General features: G+C 36.3%; 1 long non-coding RNA gene across 2 annotated transcripts in view; it reads left to right on the top strand.

Annotated features, from left to right (window-relative positions):
• The window catches only part of LOC150090238 (uncharacterized), a 71,248-nt gene extending 60,385 nt beyond the window's left edge, over positions 1–10,863 (top strand). For both annotated transcript variants that reach the window (XR_016546700.1, XR_016546701.1), the window contains exon 3: positions 10,821–10,863. This is a non-coding gene — a long non-coding RNA (uncharacterized LOC150090238). The remainder of the gene's footprint in view (positions 1–10,820) is intronic.
• Positions 10,864–15,526: the final 4,663 nt, after the last annotated feature.

Genomic DNA, 15,526 nt, shown 5'->3' with positions numbered 1-15,526 from the left:
CACGAAGACCTATCTGAGACTGACTAACTCAGCTACATTGTGAAACAGATCCACAAAAATTCCTGGCCTCTTTGGATGGATTCCAACTCAGGCCTTTCTCACCCATTGTAGGAGGACGGTGATTATAACCACTGTACTACCGCGAGGGCTCTTATATTCTGATCGTTCTATCGCAGTGCCATTTAGAGATAAACTAATTCATTGGCGTTTTACTTTCTCTCTAACTCTTTCATGAAAAATCTGATAAATATCCTCTTACCACACCGAAAATATTCCATTAACTAGGTTATTGCAAACGTGGTTGCATATTGATATATTTCAAATTGGGTTGCAGTTTAATTGGGTTATTGTAGAGTGAGTTGAATTTTAATTCGATAACGCTGTGAAGTACCAGTACAAGTAAATTTATCGACAGTTGGGCGAAATCGATTTATAAAATGATAATATGGATTTAATAACAGAGTAATAAAGAGGAGAAGAAGGCCCAGAAGTATGCTACAACTTAAAACGTATTAAGTTATATTAACTCCACTTCTCTTATAGCCAATTGTAATAAATCCCTAGAAAGACCACAAGAAAATTTGCAGTAGTGACAAATGTTTTTCCGATATGTATCACAGGAATCAGAATATCCACATCAGGATATCCAACTGTTCCTATATAAATTCCAACATGTTCAGAATTGGGAAGAAACTGTACTAATAAAGACGTACATGTACTAGACATTCTTCTTTGAAGAAAATCAAAGTACAACATCACCCCGACGAGACTCATTTCGATCTGCGTGTTTATATGCCCTGAAGGAAATCCTCAGGTTATCTAGAAGAGCAAATGCACTTAAACTGGGTTGGTGTGGTGCGCTGTACCTGCCACATGGATCATTGGTCTTAATTCATTTTTTGAAGAGATTGGTGGTGCTCTAACAATGAATTCAGCGTTACCAAACACATGTAAACAGTTCTTATTTACTTCTTGTGAAAAAAAAGAACAGAAAAGGGGATAAGGCTGCCATCGTCACGGTCTCAAGAATAGCGATCACGACCTGCTGCTTAATTCCCATTCATGTTTCTTTAACACCAGTATACGCTTGAAGGTATTAATATTTATTGAGTACCATCGTTGGAGATTCTTCGCAGAAGTAATGATGCACACAAGTGGGACATCATTACTTCTGTTCGATCAGATGTAGAGCGAAATTGCTATCAGCACAACAAAAATAATTTCAAAGTAAACATATTATTAATGGACGTGGTATGGTGTTATGGAACTTCATTTTCCTTCCTTGCTCTCATTAAACATTTAGAATACTAAACACAACTCTCAGAAGGTAATAACGAAGGTTGAGGATTTGCGACCTGCTGCTAAAGAAAACCTGGGATGCAATGGTTCGTGGTCTGTTTAATTATGTATAAATGCAGATTTGGACAGCTAATCTAATAACACGATTCAGGTTATTTATGATAATGAACGTCGAACGAAAGGATTAACGCATCCATAACGGCATAACTAATCATACCCAGAACTTATGTAATTAATATTTGTGCTTGACAGATTAACTGCACAAACACACCGTTAGACGTCACTGAGAGACGTGACCTCGGTCATTATAAACACCAATGTGGTGGCGTCAGTTCCTCACAAGTCGATATATTGTTTAATCGTAAACACCTCGGGGAGCATGTCTTCATTACTGAGGGGAATTAAACATATCCTTTGTCTGCACATAACTCTGGAAGGCCACCGACGAACGGTGTTGCCAGACAGCGCAATCGCCTTTCTCCACCGCATCAATCGACGCATCAGCTTTCAAGGACGCCACGATTGCGCGCGACCTTGAGTACCTTTATTACTCTCTATTTAGCGTCATTCGAGGTTAATATGTGGTGAGGCTGCAGGGCAAAGTTTGCACGCTAAGCTAACGCGTCGTGAATAGTATATATACAGTATATACACACACGCATGAAAATGGTGACAGTTTCCACGGATTTTGTTTTAAATTACAGTGGCTATCTGTTGAAGAAGAGAGGGAGAAAAATAATAATAAGCAGAATTGCTGTTTGTAAAACACAAGAGAATACCTAAAAATCGACGTTAGAGGCATAAGCGAAGAAGCGACACAACCCCTAGTCTTTGTAAGGAATGATTATTGGGCAGAAAATGGGGTGCGGTGCCCCAGAGATCACTCCTTGACCCGCTTCTCCTTGCAGTCTATAACAGTGATCTTTCATTTATCATGAGAGATCCCTCTGGCATATACCGATGGAATGTAAAGTAACTGGAGGATTAATTCGCAAAATTTTCGCACAACCCTCGACAGCATAGTATAGAAATCAAATATGAATCCTAAATATCAATTAGTTTAATATAGTTAGGGAAGGACGTTACGTGGTTGTTTTCCATTAAGATTATTACTATAGTTAATACCCTCATAAATCACGTATGCACTTCAAGTTTCTGGGAACATCGGCAAGAAGAGTCTGATAGCAGCCTGGTCTGATGACAGGTATGGGTAAGATGCCGGAATTAGGCGATTAGCTTAATAAACTATATTATTAATTTTACGTGGCATATGAGTGATATTAATTATAGTAATAATAATAATAATATTATTATTATTAGCCATATGCTGCACCAGTCAGAAGAAATCCCGAGTTACCCTGAGAGAGAGAGAGAGAGAGAGAGAGAGAGAGAGAGAGAGAGAGAGAGAGAGAGAGAGAGAGAGAGAGAAGTAGAAGGGAATCACCAAGAAAAAGAAGAATGATGATATCCAGCTCAGGACCCTGGGCGTGCCAAGCCCATACTCACCAAATGTGAGCCCCTGGGGTTATAGAATCAATTAGTTTCCTCTGCAGCAGGTGTAGTCTCAGGATCTGATAACTGCAAGTGGGGGGAGGTGTAGCTCCTACATCTGTGGCATGCAAAAGCGAAATTCTTTTAAGGCCATTTCAAATCAATCCGAATTGCAGCTAGCCAATTTCAAGTAGGGTTCTGACTGGTGGTGAAACCTCGGGTTTTTCAACCCACACAAAGTGCAAATCGGCCTACGAACGTACACACAACGCCCATATATACACACTGGCGTGTATATTTGTATGTGCGTTGGCAGAGTCGATCTCATGCGAGGGTTGCATGTTTTTTTTGTTTTTTGTTTTTTTTCTCTCCCTGAAACTCGGGTTTTTCGTCTAGCGTACATGAAAATCGACCATAGAATACACGCAATTTACAGACAGAATAAACCGACGCCTCATAGACTTAGTTGAGTATGCGTTGAACGCACACATTAGGATTGCTAACTTTCTTGTCATTCCTGGGGAAGAATTAGAAAGGTTGCTGTTCACCCAAGGAGAACCATATCCGAATTTCTTCAAAATAATTATGCCGAATAACGCTTTTATATTATTGCTGTTCATGAAAGCATTTGACTACTTCAAGCACTATGCAACAAATCAAATAAATAGAAGTTTGTTGTAAGGGTTGCTATTACTTTATAACTTGATTCGCCTTTTCCTTCAGTGAAGGCATCAAATGCGACACCAAGCAAAGAGGAAAAAGACGAAAAAGGCATCACGTGTACAAATATAATTAAAAACATTGGAAGAAATACGTGATTGGATTCACCTAGTGAATAGACAAATATAAAAGTTGCAAATCAGATTTCGTCAAGATGACTTCACTCCTCCTCTTCCCTTTTCTCACATGCTCCAGTGAACTTTGGCTTGGAAATAAAATGTTGATCTCAGCGGTATACTACCAATCATTTACTCGGGGGTTGCTACTAACTTAACTGCTAATCACGCATGACTGTCTTAACAAGGAGCTGAGAAAATCATCCAATATCTTATTATAACATGCTCGCACGAGCTGGTGCAGAACATTTCTTATTCTATCTCTCATCCGACATGCTAGCAAAGCACAGAGTCGTAGAAATACGACTACTAAGATTAATACTGTCAGCCGAACTTCCATAATGAATAATAATAATAATATTGATATTGATAATGACTGCGAGAAAACATTATCTACCTCCCATCTCTCATTGACAGAAAAAAATGGTGGGGAAAGGGGTGAGGGATAGAATTTATTGACGCGATGGTCTGCAGAAATTCTAAAGCAATTGCAGTTTCAGTGTGACCAAAAGTTGGATATCCATAATGACAAAGGGAAGAGAATGCGGAGGAGGCGTAGGTGAAGGGGTGAAGAAAAGGGAAAAACATTGAATGCACGATGCTAAGTAACCATTGTTAGCTTGTACACGGCGATTACGTGAAGGAGACCACAAAGTTTATCCGGGAACAATAGCTCCATCTGTTGCCTAAGTGCTAATGGCCGAAACATCCTTATACCTAACTAGCGTGACTTGTATGAAAGGCTAAAATTTGGCAGGAGCGAAATAAAATAAAAGTAAAAAAAAAAAAAAAAAAAGAGAAAGAAAGAGTGAGAGAGAAGAAGAAGAGGAAGAAATGCAGTTACGAAAATCTACATGACCTCGTAGTTACTTAGCGATGTTAAAGCGCACATAAATGGCGGGTATGAAGAAAGATTCCAAAGAGGAAAGATCGTCACTTTGAGGTGTTAGTTTTATGGGCAGTTAGGGATGGGTAAACAATGTCAGAAATGCCTGCCTTGAGGAGGGTTAACACTGATGGATACTAGGTAACACAAGTAACATAACCTTCTCGTAATAATTCTTTTCTTTTTTGCCCCCACAGATCGTGACTTCGATCTTTAGTTTCACATGGGAATTTTGACAATGCATTAGGGTCGTTAGCAATGAGTTGCCTAGAGATGAATTTAAGGGGTGCGCGGAGGGATATCGCTCACTCTCCAAATTACGGGTGTACACTGAACCTCGCACATGCCTTGGATGGAGTGAAATGAATGTAGAAGTTAAAAAAAAGTACCGCTTCTTTTCACTAGAAAGTTTTAATACAGTGGGTTTTAAACATTTGCATTTCTGGAGGGAGTTGGTTGAAGTTCCCTTGCAGAGAGAGAGAGAGATCTGCAATATCAACTTTGACATGGATCTTGAGAATCACGGCGGGCGTAACTGCCCAAAGAGAGAGAACACAAGAGGCTTTCTAGCAGAGGGACGTGGTAATATATATATGAGTTTGTTTCAGGTTTATTTGGTGTTCTTATTGAGGGGAACTTACTCAACGAAACAAATTTTAGTGACTTTACTAAAACAAAAGCAAGAAAACTATAATTTGACTGGAATCCATTGTTCAGTGTTCATTAAAATTTTAGTGTGAAATCGAACTAAAATTCAATGCATTATGCACAATGAATTTCCCTACTTACCACTTTAAATATAAAGTTTCTGGGAAATATTATTATAAAATAAAATTCATATTTCTATAAATTACTTGTCATTTTTATAGAATTAATACTGATTTTGGTAAAAAAAAAAAATTGAGTCAGCGACAATTACCGGGACACTGCTTGACATATACATACAATTAAATGTGTTAAATGTTTAATTAGTTTTTTCAAATATATTTCCTTCAATTTTCATGAATATTGAGTAGATATAAATAAATATAGGAACTGCACGCGGAAAAAGGAAATATAGAATCTTTATAACACAGAATGTCAGAATTTGTAGCCCTAATTACACGTCATGTGCAATATAGGGACACATTAGTGAAAGCATGAATGTCGTTCTAAGTGTCATGAATCACGCTTATGATGTCATCTTTGATTCGTGACGCCTAAATATTAAGGCTAAATGGAGACGCTTACGAACAGTTACATCAGGAACTGTTATTGATTTCCTCAGAGATATAATCTAAGTGCATGCATTCCGACAGACTTTAAGAATAAATATCACAGAAAATGTGGCACAGTCAGCTGCATTTAACCAGGAAACCAAAGGCAGTTTGATATATTTGAAATGTATGAATATAATGCAGCTAGCAAATGCACCAGTGCATGATGCAATGGGCTGCATTGAAGTGGGAGTAAAGGGTAAAGTATACATTTACAAGCAGAACTTATTCAGTACTATTCATGACTGGTGTATTTGGTCCATACTGGCTGTACTCCACACTCCGTACGTAACAGCGAACTTTTAAAATTAGATAAATTTGTTTAAAAAATGAACTTGGAGGGGAAAATATATGCTTTTTTTCCCACCGTTTTCGAATTTAACCCCCCTCGTTTATGATAGGACACAAAAATGCTCAAAAGAAATTAATATTTTAATGTTAATTATTCCTGCGAAGCGGGTAAAAAAAAATCAAAGTTGGTTGTGATTGTAATTATACCATCTGGTGGAGGGGGGTGTTATTGCCGTGAAGAGTCCCTACCAGGACAGATTGGCCATAGTACTAATGTGGTAATTTTGCTACTCGTCACTCTTTGGAAAGGCTGGGTTCAAATGCTCTCGATGACTGCGGGAATTTCTTAAAATTCTTTTCACTTGGGATTGCAATTAATCAGCAACAAGAATATGTATGGGTTCTCCTCCTCCCGAGATATATAAGGATTTTTCATCCAAAAACATGAAAATCGGCTGGTACTGTTCTTGTTGGGTTTTAGGCTCACCGGTTACTTAGACCATATTGCACCATTGTGTATTATTTCTATAGAAGGTGTATATGTTCACTGGGCCGATTTTTATGTTGTACGGCTAAAATAATAAGAATAGCTCGCTGGATAACTACATTCCCGATTAAACAGGCCTTTAGAAATTCCTCTAGTCTATAAGAGGATTCGAACCCAGATCGTCTCAATGAAATTGGAAGTGGTGAAATCACTATATTGTCATGGAGGACATCAGCCAGTGAAAGTTACCACAAAGACAAACAGTCGGGCCTATGTTCCAGTTTAATTTCAAAGAAAAGCCCACTAAATACATTTCAAAAATCTCATCCATTTCTGCAAATTAAGAGCGGCAGTTTCTTTTCACACCGACCCCACTCCTTCCTACCACGATTTCAAAAATTCACCAGTGGCACAAGAAACCCCACCCAAGCGAACCTGGAACTGAAGTCCCAAAAAAGGTTCACTATTGTGTAAAAGCTGATATATATATATATATCGTTCAGTTTGCCAATGAGATAATTAAATAAACGAATAAACAAATAAAACTGATCTCGTTTAATGCAAATGGTATTATCCCAAAAGAAACACGCAATATAGATAATATATAGTTACACCTGCCGCCAATTGCTTCAGTCTTAAACCTTCATAGAAGAATCCAATTATAAAAAGTCTTTTCAATCCTCTAGTTTAAACTATGATCCAATTAATTATATTCAGATTAACACTGACAACATTTAGAGCAAATATTCACAGAAATATTTACTGATAGATGGCAGAGCAGATATTAACTGAATTTAGTTTTTTTTTTTTTTCACTCGCTTGTCACTAGGAGCGCTCTAGAAAATGTACATACATTTGTAGTTGCTTTGACGTTTTCTGGAGTCAGGTAACCCAGCCGAGTGGTGAACCTAGTAGAGAAACACGTGCTCCTTCTTCTTCTTTTTCGGAGCTGAAAGTAACCGTGCTTGAATATATTTCTGATTATGCCAACAAAATAAACACAAAATGCAGTGCAGTCTACTATTTGAAGAAAAGGAGACTTAGAAACATAAAAGAAAAAAAAAATTCTGAGTAAAGAAACGAAATTCTGGTATACGAACAATAAATTAGTCAGATGTAACAGGATTTTACTAAACATCACATTACCAAACAAGATTGTAAATTTGCTAATCTTTTCGATTTCATAACAAGATTCAGATATTGGAAACAGTACCATAATAGTTAAACAAATAAATAGAAAATAAATAGAGAGAAAATGTTTTAATAATTCTCGCACATCTTAAGATTAATACTCTTAACAGTCTTAATACTTTTAAGACTGCCATAACTGCCAAGTAATGATTGCGCAACGTTGGAGAGTTATTAATGGTGGTGACAAATTGACTCTCGTACAAAAATACCTTCACAACTATTCAGAAGGACAAACCATCCTTCAAAATCAAGTATGAGCTTCTTGGGCTCTTTGGGTATGTTAGTCACGGAATTCTAAGCTTTCGCTAGTCTGCATAATAAACTTCCAGTTTCGTGTATACCTTTGCACTTGTAGGATCTCTCTCTCTCTCTCTCTCTCTCTCTCTCTCTTTCTTTCACTCTCTCTCTCTGTCCCATTAGAAAAGGAGTCAGCAAACAGGGCCTCACATACCTTATGTCTGGAGAGGTATCTTCAGGGTAACTCTAACTCCAGGATTAAAATAATAACCCCTTTTAACCAGTTCGTTGCCACATTGAGCCGGTAGAGGTCGCGGCAAGTTGGCGCCACGACCATCCCAGGGCGACTTGTGGACTGACAATGGAATACTTAGTCAAAGGTCAATGCCATTCAGAACAGTCGAGGGACAGAGAGAAAGGAGATGTTTGTTGAAAAATTGCCATCTTTATCTCATGTCCCCACCCCGTTTCGTCCGTAAGGCAAAATCTGTCAATAGTGTCGGAGATGTTCGTGATGTTCTAATGACCAAATGAGGCTTTCTCGTGTGCCACCAAGCTTGGATGATGTTGAAAGAAGGCAGCAAGAGGATTTCTTCATTATATAGTAGACTCTCTTAAAGACTGTTGCCTTAACTTCCTCTTTCTGGGAATCCTACTCCTTGTTATAGTTCTACCACTTTGGATATAGCCAATTGTTTGTCAGAAAACGATTAGCCTACTTCAAATCATTATCAGACAGTCATAAAGCTGTTTTTATTGTCCGAATGTTAAATCAATGGCGTGTGAAGAAGTATTGAAATAATAAGCCATTGTTTTCTGTGGCTTATTATTTCGGAATTTCATCTTTAGCTTCTGGCTAAAATTTTACAAGGCTTTCATTTTAATTAGATCTGAACTGTTTCTAACAATTAGCGAAAAAAAAAAAAAGACAGAGAGCGAGCGAGTGTAAAAAAAAAAACTAATGAACCACTGAAAATCCCTTCTAATTTAAATATAGAAGAGAGAGAGAATGATTCCGATTTTTCTGGCTTTTTCTTATAATTGATAAATTAGTGTTTTTTTTTATGTTTTATGCATGGTTATGATCCAGAGAGATTTCATTGGATTGAAAGGTTTTAGCCCAGTGATTAAATACACAGTAATTGTCAAAAGAGCTTTACGTAACCTCAGGATACTCGTGTATAAAGGAAAATTATACGATATAAAAGAAAGATATATATCGTCTTTGGGATATAATTTAGGCTTATTTATGATGACGTTGTTTCTCTCCTTTCTGATGATAATGTGCACATCTTAGAACAATGTAACTGCCTCAGTAACGAGCACGTTATTTCTCAGTTTGGACTTTTACTGGGAATCCGAAACACGCAAGTTAATAAACGTGTGGCAATCTTAATACTCTGGATGTGTTGAAGACTGAGAGACCAAAAAAACTCATTAAAATTAATTTGAAAAGAAGGTTGTCCCTTGAGAGTGGGAAATATTCCATGTGTCATGGTCCCCTCCTTCATCCCCCGTGACAGATGGGAATATTTTTCACTATACCACCAAGGAAGATTCGTAAGCAGGAAAGAATTAAGAAAATAAACTTTGGATAAACATTTGTTTAACCAATAAAAATCAAGTTCTATTGCATAAAGTAATAGTTGCGATGAGCCCTATTTTGCATCCATAAATTTCATTAAATGGGTCAGCAGAATGATTAAAATTGTAAGATCGATTGTAAAGAGAATTCTCCAGTTCTCTACTGGTAGCATTCGCTGATTGGTGTACTGAAATTAAAGGGTCTCACTATTGATTTATTCAACCGCAAAGTGCATCTTTCATTTCAGAAATTTATATTTACTTCGGAGTTTCCTGGTGTAAAATTTATTCCAATTTAGGTTCATCTGAAAGTCTAAGGATTAAAATTCTCTCTCTCTATGCATTTGCTAGGTAAGGATGTTCGTCAACGTTTCATAAATACGAGAGTTCTTCTATTTGGTTTTTATTAACTTTCTCTAATTGCCTCAGTAAAACGTACTGTAATGTGCTGCCATCTGCCGTATATTTAAGGACTCAGAGCAGCGTATGCAGATAGGTGAATATGAAATTCCATGTTAGATAATTTAAAGCTATTTATATTTTAATTTTTTTTAACTGTATTTGCTACTTTCAGTGTTCAAGAGTTTGCAAAAGCAATATGCAAAATTTTCAAAGGTATAGTATGCATTCTAAATTTGCAAATATATCAGGTTATTAACGTAAACATAAAATAGTAATAACAGGACTAAATTATTTCTCCTAAAAATTATTTTCTTAATGAAATAAAAGCAGCCAATCTGTAAGGACATTTCAGGTATATAAAATTGAGAAAAAAGAACACATTTTGTGTGCAAACCGAGAAAATTTCGTTTCTGCGCATCCGCCACATTTCTCATTCACTTCTCCAACCAGCACATCGCAACAAACAGTATCCAGTGCTTTAGCTACAATATACGATATATCGATAGCCTGTATGAAATGTATTAAAAAAAAAATAATAATTGCCCGATTTTTATTGGTCCGATTTTAATGAAATTTTGAATGGCTCAACAATTAAAAAATCTAAATATAAAATTTCATTAAAATCCTTCCATTTGGAATCGAGTTGTTACATGCGGACGGACAGACACCGTGAAGACAATAGGCACATTACGCATATATGGTAAAGCGCCTAAAAATACCACGCATAATCATCGTTTAAAAGATGTTAAAATTTTCGCTTTAGGATTAGATATATAGTGTAGGATTAGATGTACAGTATAGGATTAGATATACATATATGATTTTATTTAATTCAAGTTATTTTTCTTTCTATTTTACAGCTCCCCTGCAGTCAACACCATCTCAAAGGAATCGTGATAGAGGTAAGTTTATAATTATACTGACAATAACATATAATTTTCTGTGAGTTTTGCTTTTCTCACTCGATCCATCCATCCGAAGTAGTTATGATCAATATCGTGAATCGAGTCACACAGTAGTAGCACAATAGATGTTTTCTTATTGTAATACGTGATCCGAATCAAGAGAAATAATTTTTGGTTCATGATACAGTTATGGAACCAATGAAATCTTGGATTTAAGTGAGAAAGCTGTAATTTTATATAAAAATATATTTTCAACAGACTGTAAATATATTGATAATAAATCAAGTCCTTTTAACTCTAAGCACGTGCCTTTAATTCAAGTCTAGGATTTATAATCGTAGTATAAGTCTACCCTAGAATTGCAGACGATTTTTTTAATGCCTCGGAGGTCGACTTATAAGCCGAAATATACGGTACGTCAAATTTATAGACATCACACTGAATTAATTAACCTTGCGAATGATTCCCATCGAGGTAGATAAAATAATGGAACAGCTAAAGAAAATCATAATAACTATTTCGAGAAAGAAGTCCTAAAAACTTAATTTTTTTTTATTCCTTTTTACTTTTTTTCTTTACAGGATGCTTCTACTTAAAGAAACATTATGAAAATGGTGATAAAATAGAAACAAACGAGGCATGCCTCAACTGTACGTGCCTCAACAACATGCTCATGTGTTATTTAAGGATATGTCCCTTTGTAAAACCTGTCGGGGAAGACTGCATTGTAGAACGAGAACAAGGCGATTGTTGTCCCAAGATTTGGTGCCCCGAAAGTAAGTATTTCAAAAGTTCAACTCTCTTTCTCTCCCTCTGTCTAAATCTTACTCTTTTCAACTTCCGAGCGTTACCTGTACAGGAAGTAACAAGTTCCCTGAGGAGAAACAGCCTCTGGTAATTCTCCCACCATACTTAGTCCATCATCTATAAACATGACGGTTTAGAAGAAACTCATTTCTTTCAGATGTCGTTTTTCTAGATTAACAGAAGCACACTGTCATGCTTCTTATCTCAGAACTGAATATTTATTTTTATGGCGCCATGAAATACAACGATCTTTACTTGATATAGCGATATTCAGTGTTTCTGGAGATTTCTCTATCTCTTCCTCTATCCTTTCCTTATCATCTCTGCATTATGAGAAACGTCTCATGAATCAGACGGATTCTGTAGGCTGAACAGGTGCTTTTTGAGGTCATGCCTAGCCAATATTTATATTCCTGAAAAACAGACTGGTTGGATATCGTGTGATAGAAAAAGGACACTCATTTTTGGTGGATGCATATTTACTCATTTCAAATGTGTTTACACAGCTAAGCTTGCTTTAAGATATTAGACTTCACGAAGTTACTACAAATACATGCTATACTAATTGCTTCTTAAGATTAACAGTTCTAACAGTTAACTTTTCATTTGACATAATTTCTACCTCTAAGTGTATTTCTGGCTGGTTATGAAAATCCAGAAAAACTAGGAAATGCAGGACATTAGGAGAATAGTAATTCGATATGCAATTATTTGCGAACAGCTTTTTGTTGGTTCTGTCCTATGAATTTTTGTCCTTTCTTTATTCTAGTGCAATCAACACACCAGCAAAGGGAAATATTTATTTGATTTTATCCTCAATTTAAACTGAAGGTATGACTGAGACCTTGTAAGGGAAGAAGATAGTGGATGCATCACCAAAGCTATGCATTTAATATATATATTTTTTAAATAATGCATTATTGCATGTCAAATAATTAAACATATCTATACTATGTGTTGTGTGAAAAAATGTAATGTCTACAAAAACTGAAAGAATTATAACATTTCAAATGCAACGTTACCATTGATCTACTTCAGTGAGCATTAGTGGACAAAGTGGAACAATGAGGCAGTGTATAAAGAAGCATAAATACAAGACCTTGTGCAAATTCATACGGACGTATGAAGAGCAGTTTATCAATTTGGCATTGATGAAATATATCACATCAAATACAGGGAACAATTTTAAAATTTTATTTGGTTCCTACCACCACATCTCTACTAGATGAAGAACATTTTCCTTTCGCTTCAAAACAACATTCTTGGAGTCAAAGTTTTCAGCTACTTGATACTCGCTCCACCAGAATATTTTTAACGTAGTTGCTGCATATTAACTGCCAAAGAGCAAAGACTGCGAAGAGTAGAATATTTCGTTAATTAATGTACTTTTTTTACGGTCGAATTCATTTTTGAGTATGTATTAATTGAACTGTTAATTATTCTGGACAATGTTTACAGCAACACGTGTAATCTTAGATATGAAGATTTTTATTACATATTTAACTGTAAAAATTATAATTTTTTTAAACAACGCTAACCAGTTTTTCAAGTAACATTACTATTTGCTTATTTTACAGCGTACTCACCAAAATGTCCTCACCCATCTGATGGTCACACTCAAGAATCACTAGGTAAGTGAAATAAGTGAAAATTTAAATATTATTCATTTATTTGCATTCATTTATTTGCATACTATAACAATACAGGTAGAATAGTACACAAAATTCATGCATGCGAACAATAAGTAAGATATGAAATAGTATGGAAGATAAATACTTGATAGAGGAACAGAAGAGGGAACGAGCATGCAAAATAAAGAAAATCTCAAGGTGTAAGGTGGGTGCTGCGAGAGAATTAATTTTGTGAGTTAACAATATTTTAAATTAAATTGTAATAATTATAATTATAGTAATAAATTGATGTTTAAGAGGACTATGAAAATAGCACTCGTGGGTAGAAACGCTAACCTCCCCACACCTGGTGAAAAACAGTTGAGCTCGAGTCCCGTAGATGACGTGAAGAATTTTTATGGACTTTTTAGGTTGCTGTAGTATATCATTACTGTCACCTCTACCCTGCCAAACTTTGTATCATCTGCAAACTTAGCCATTAAGCCTGATATACCTTCTTCAATATCGTTGATAAATATAGAAAACAACATCGAACTAAAATAATTGGTGGTCATCCTGATAAATGTTCCCACATCTCTTCATCCAAGAAAACCTCTCCATTTGATCCTTCTTATTGTTTCTCATCCTGTGAAATCAGTTCTCTCTTATAAGATATTTATGGGTGTAATCTACCGTTGGGTGTAATCTGGGGTACTAATCTTATTTTTAATCTCACATAAACTTTCTTAAAGCTCTATTTCTCCGTAGGTGTTGTATTTGGGACAACAGCTCCTTCATGTCTCCAACAAAGTTACCATTCTTCGCTATATAAAAACCTATTTTCTTTCGTCCATCTTATATGTTGAAATATGGTCAGCCATCTTACCCTTTCACATCAAGAGTCTCCTCTCTGTGGAATATCGGCTAGTATCATGGGTGAACCTAAAAAATTGGACATGAACACACCATCTCTCGCATTACAATGATAGAAGATTAAATTGGGCTCCACTCAAAAAGCTGCTTCACATTAAATCTTTTTTTGACAAGCGATTCATTAAATCTTCTGCTTCACAAGCGGTTTCCAAACTCTTCTCAAATGCTTGTGAGGTCCCTCTATTTGAGATAAGGTTGGATAGCATATTCCCATCAAATATATTGGACATACGCCTTCATTAATTCCTCTCCCTAATCGAATCTTTTCTCTTGATAGATTCTTTCCACATCCATCTCTCAATGTAAATATAAAAATGTCACACTACGGCAACCGAGAATATATTTTTATCTCTGGTCGATCTGCCTGTTTGCTGGACGAGAGACCCGGGAGTCGGGGGGGGGGATGTTGCTATCCAAGCCACCGACTAACTCAGCCACGGAGTGAAAAGAGCCAATAAAAATTCCTTCGGTCACTGACGAGATTCGAACCTGGGGACTTTTCCACCCGGTGTGCTAAGGACGGTGATATGCCACTGTACTACCAGCGCGACTCAATGTTGATATAATCGTATTCTATAGATTATATCAACATTGATAACTATTAGCTATTGATACCAATTGATAACCTGGAATGAAAGCCGGAGTCTCCGGCTTTCATTCCAGGACGAATTGAAGAATAAGTTCTTAAGCTGGCGTAATTTTTTAAAAAAATTGTGTTCTAAATAATGCACTTGATAGGGTTGTGAAACCGTCCTGGCTTCTTTTATGACGGTCACATAATCAGCAGGGACATTTATGATCTTATTCTTCAATTTCCTCTCTCTGACACTCTGAACTGAGTTGCAACTCATCTGGTATGTCCTTTTCCTAGAATTTCAGAAATATTGTAACATTTTTAATCACGGCGCATTGCAGAAGTGCGCTGCTCAATGATACATACCTATTATGATGGGTGCATCCATCGCTTCATAAAATTACTTGATCTACTTTTTCAAGGCTCTCAATGTTCTTTAATGTGCATAAAGTCCAATTCATTGGCTGTAACTGTCCCCTCTGCTTTACTCCAAGCAAAGCAGTCCGTGCACTTACTAACATTTTTGTAAATTGTAAAGTTATGAACAACTATCTTTGTTTGGTAGTAGAGGGTAGATGCTTAATGTAGATAGGGTCTCAGTAGTATCCCTTGCAAATCCATTGTGGCTACAATGATAATACATGAATTTTTTTTGGCACAATTAGCATCTTTAAGAATGGACTGCCTAGCCATTTCCTTTCTTTCATGGTGAAAAATCCCATCCTTCTCTAGTAGAT

Source organism: Mastigoproctus giganteus, chromosome 2, assembly GCF_048544385.1.
Source record: "Mastigoproctus giganteus isolate SK-2022 chromosome 2, ASM4854438v1, whole genome shotgun sequence".
NCBI classification, from domain to species: Eukaryota; Metazoa; Arthropoda; class Arachnida; order Uropygi; family Thelyphonidae; genus Mastigoproctus; species Mastigoproctus giganteus.
The sequence above is the reverse complement of the archived record's forward strand: the minus strand, read 5'-3'. Positions and strand labels throughout refer to the sequence as shown.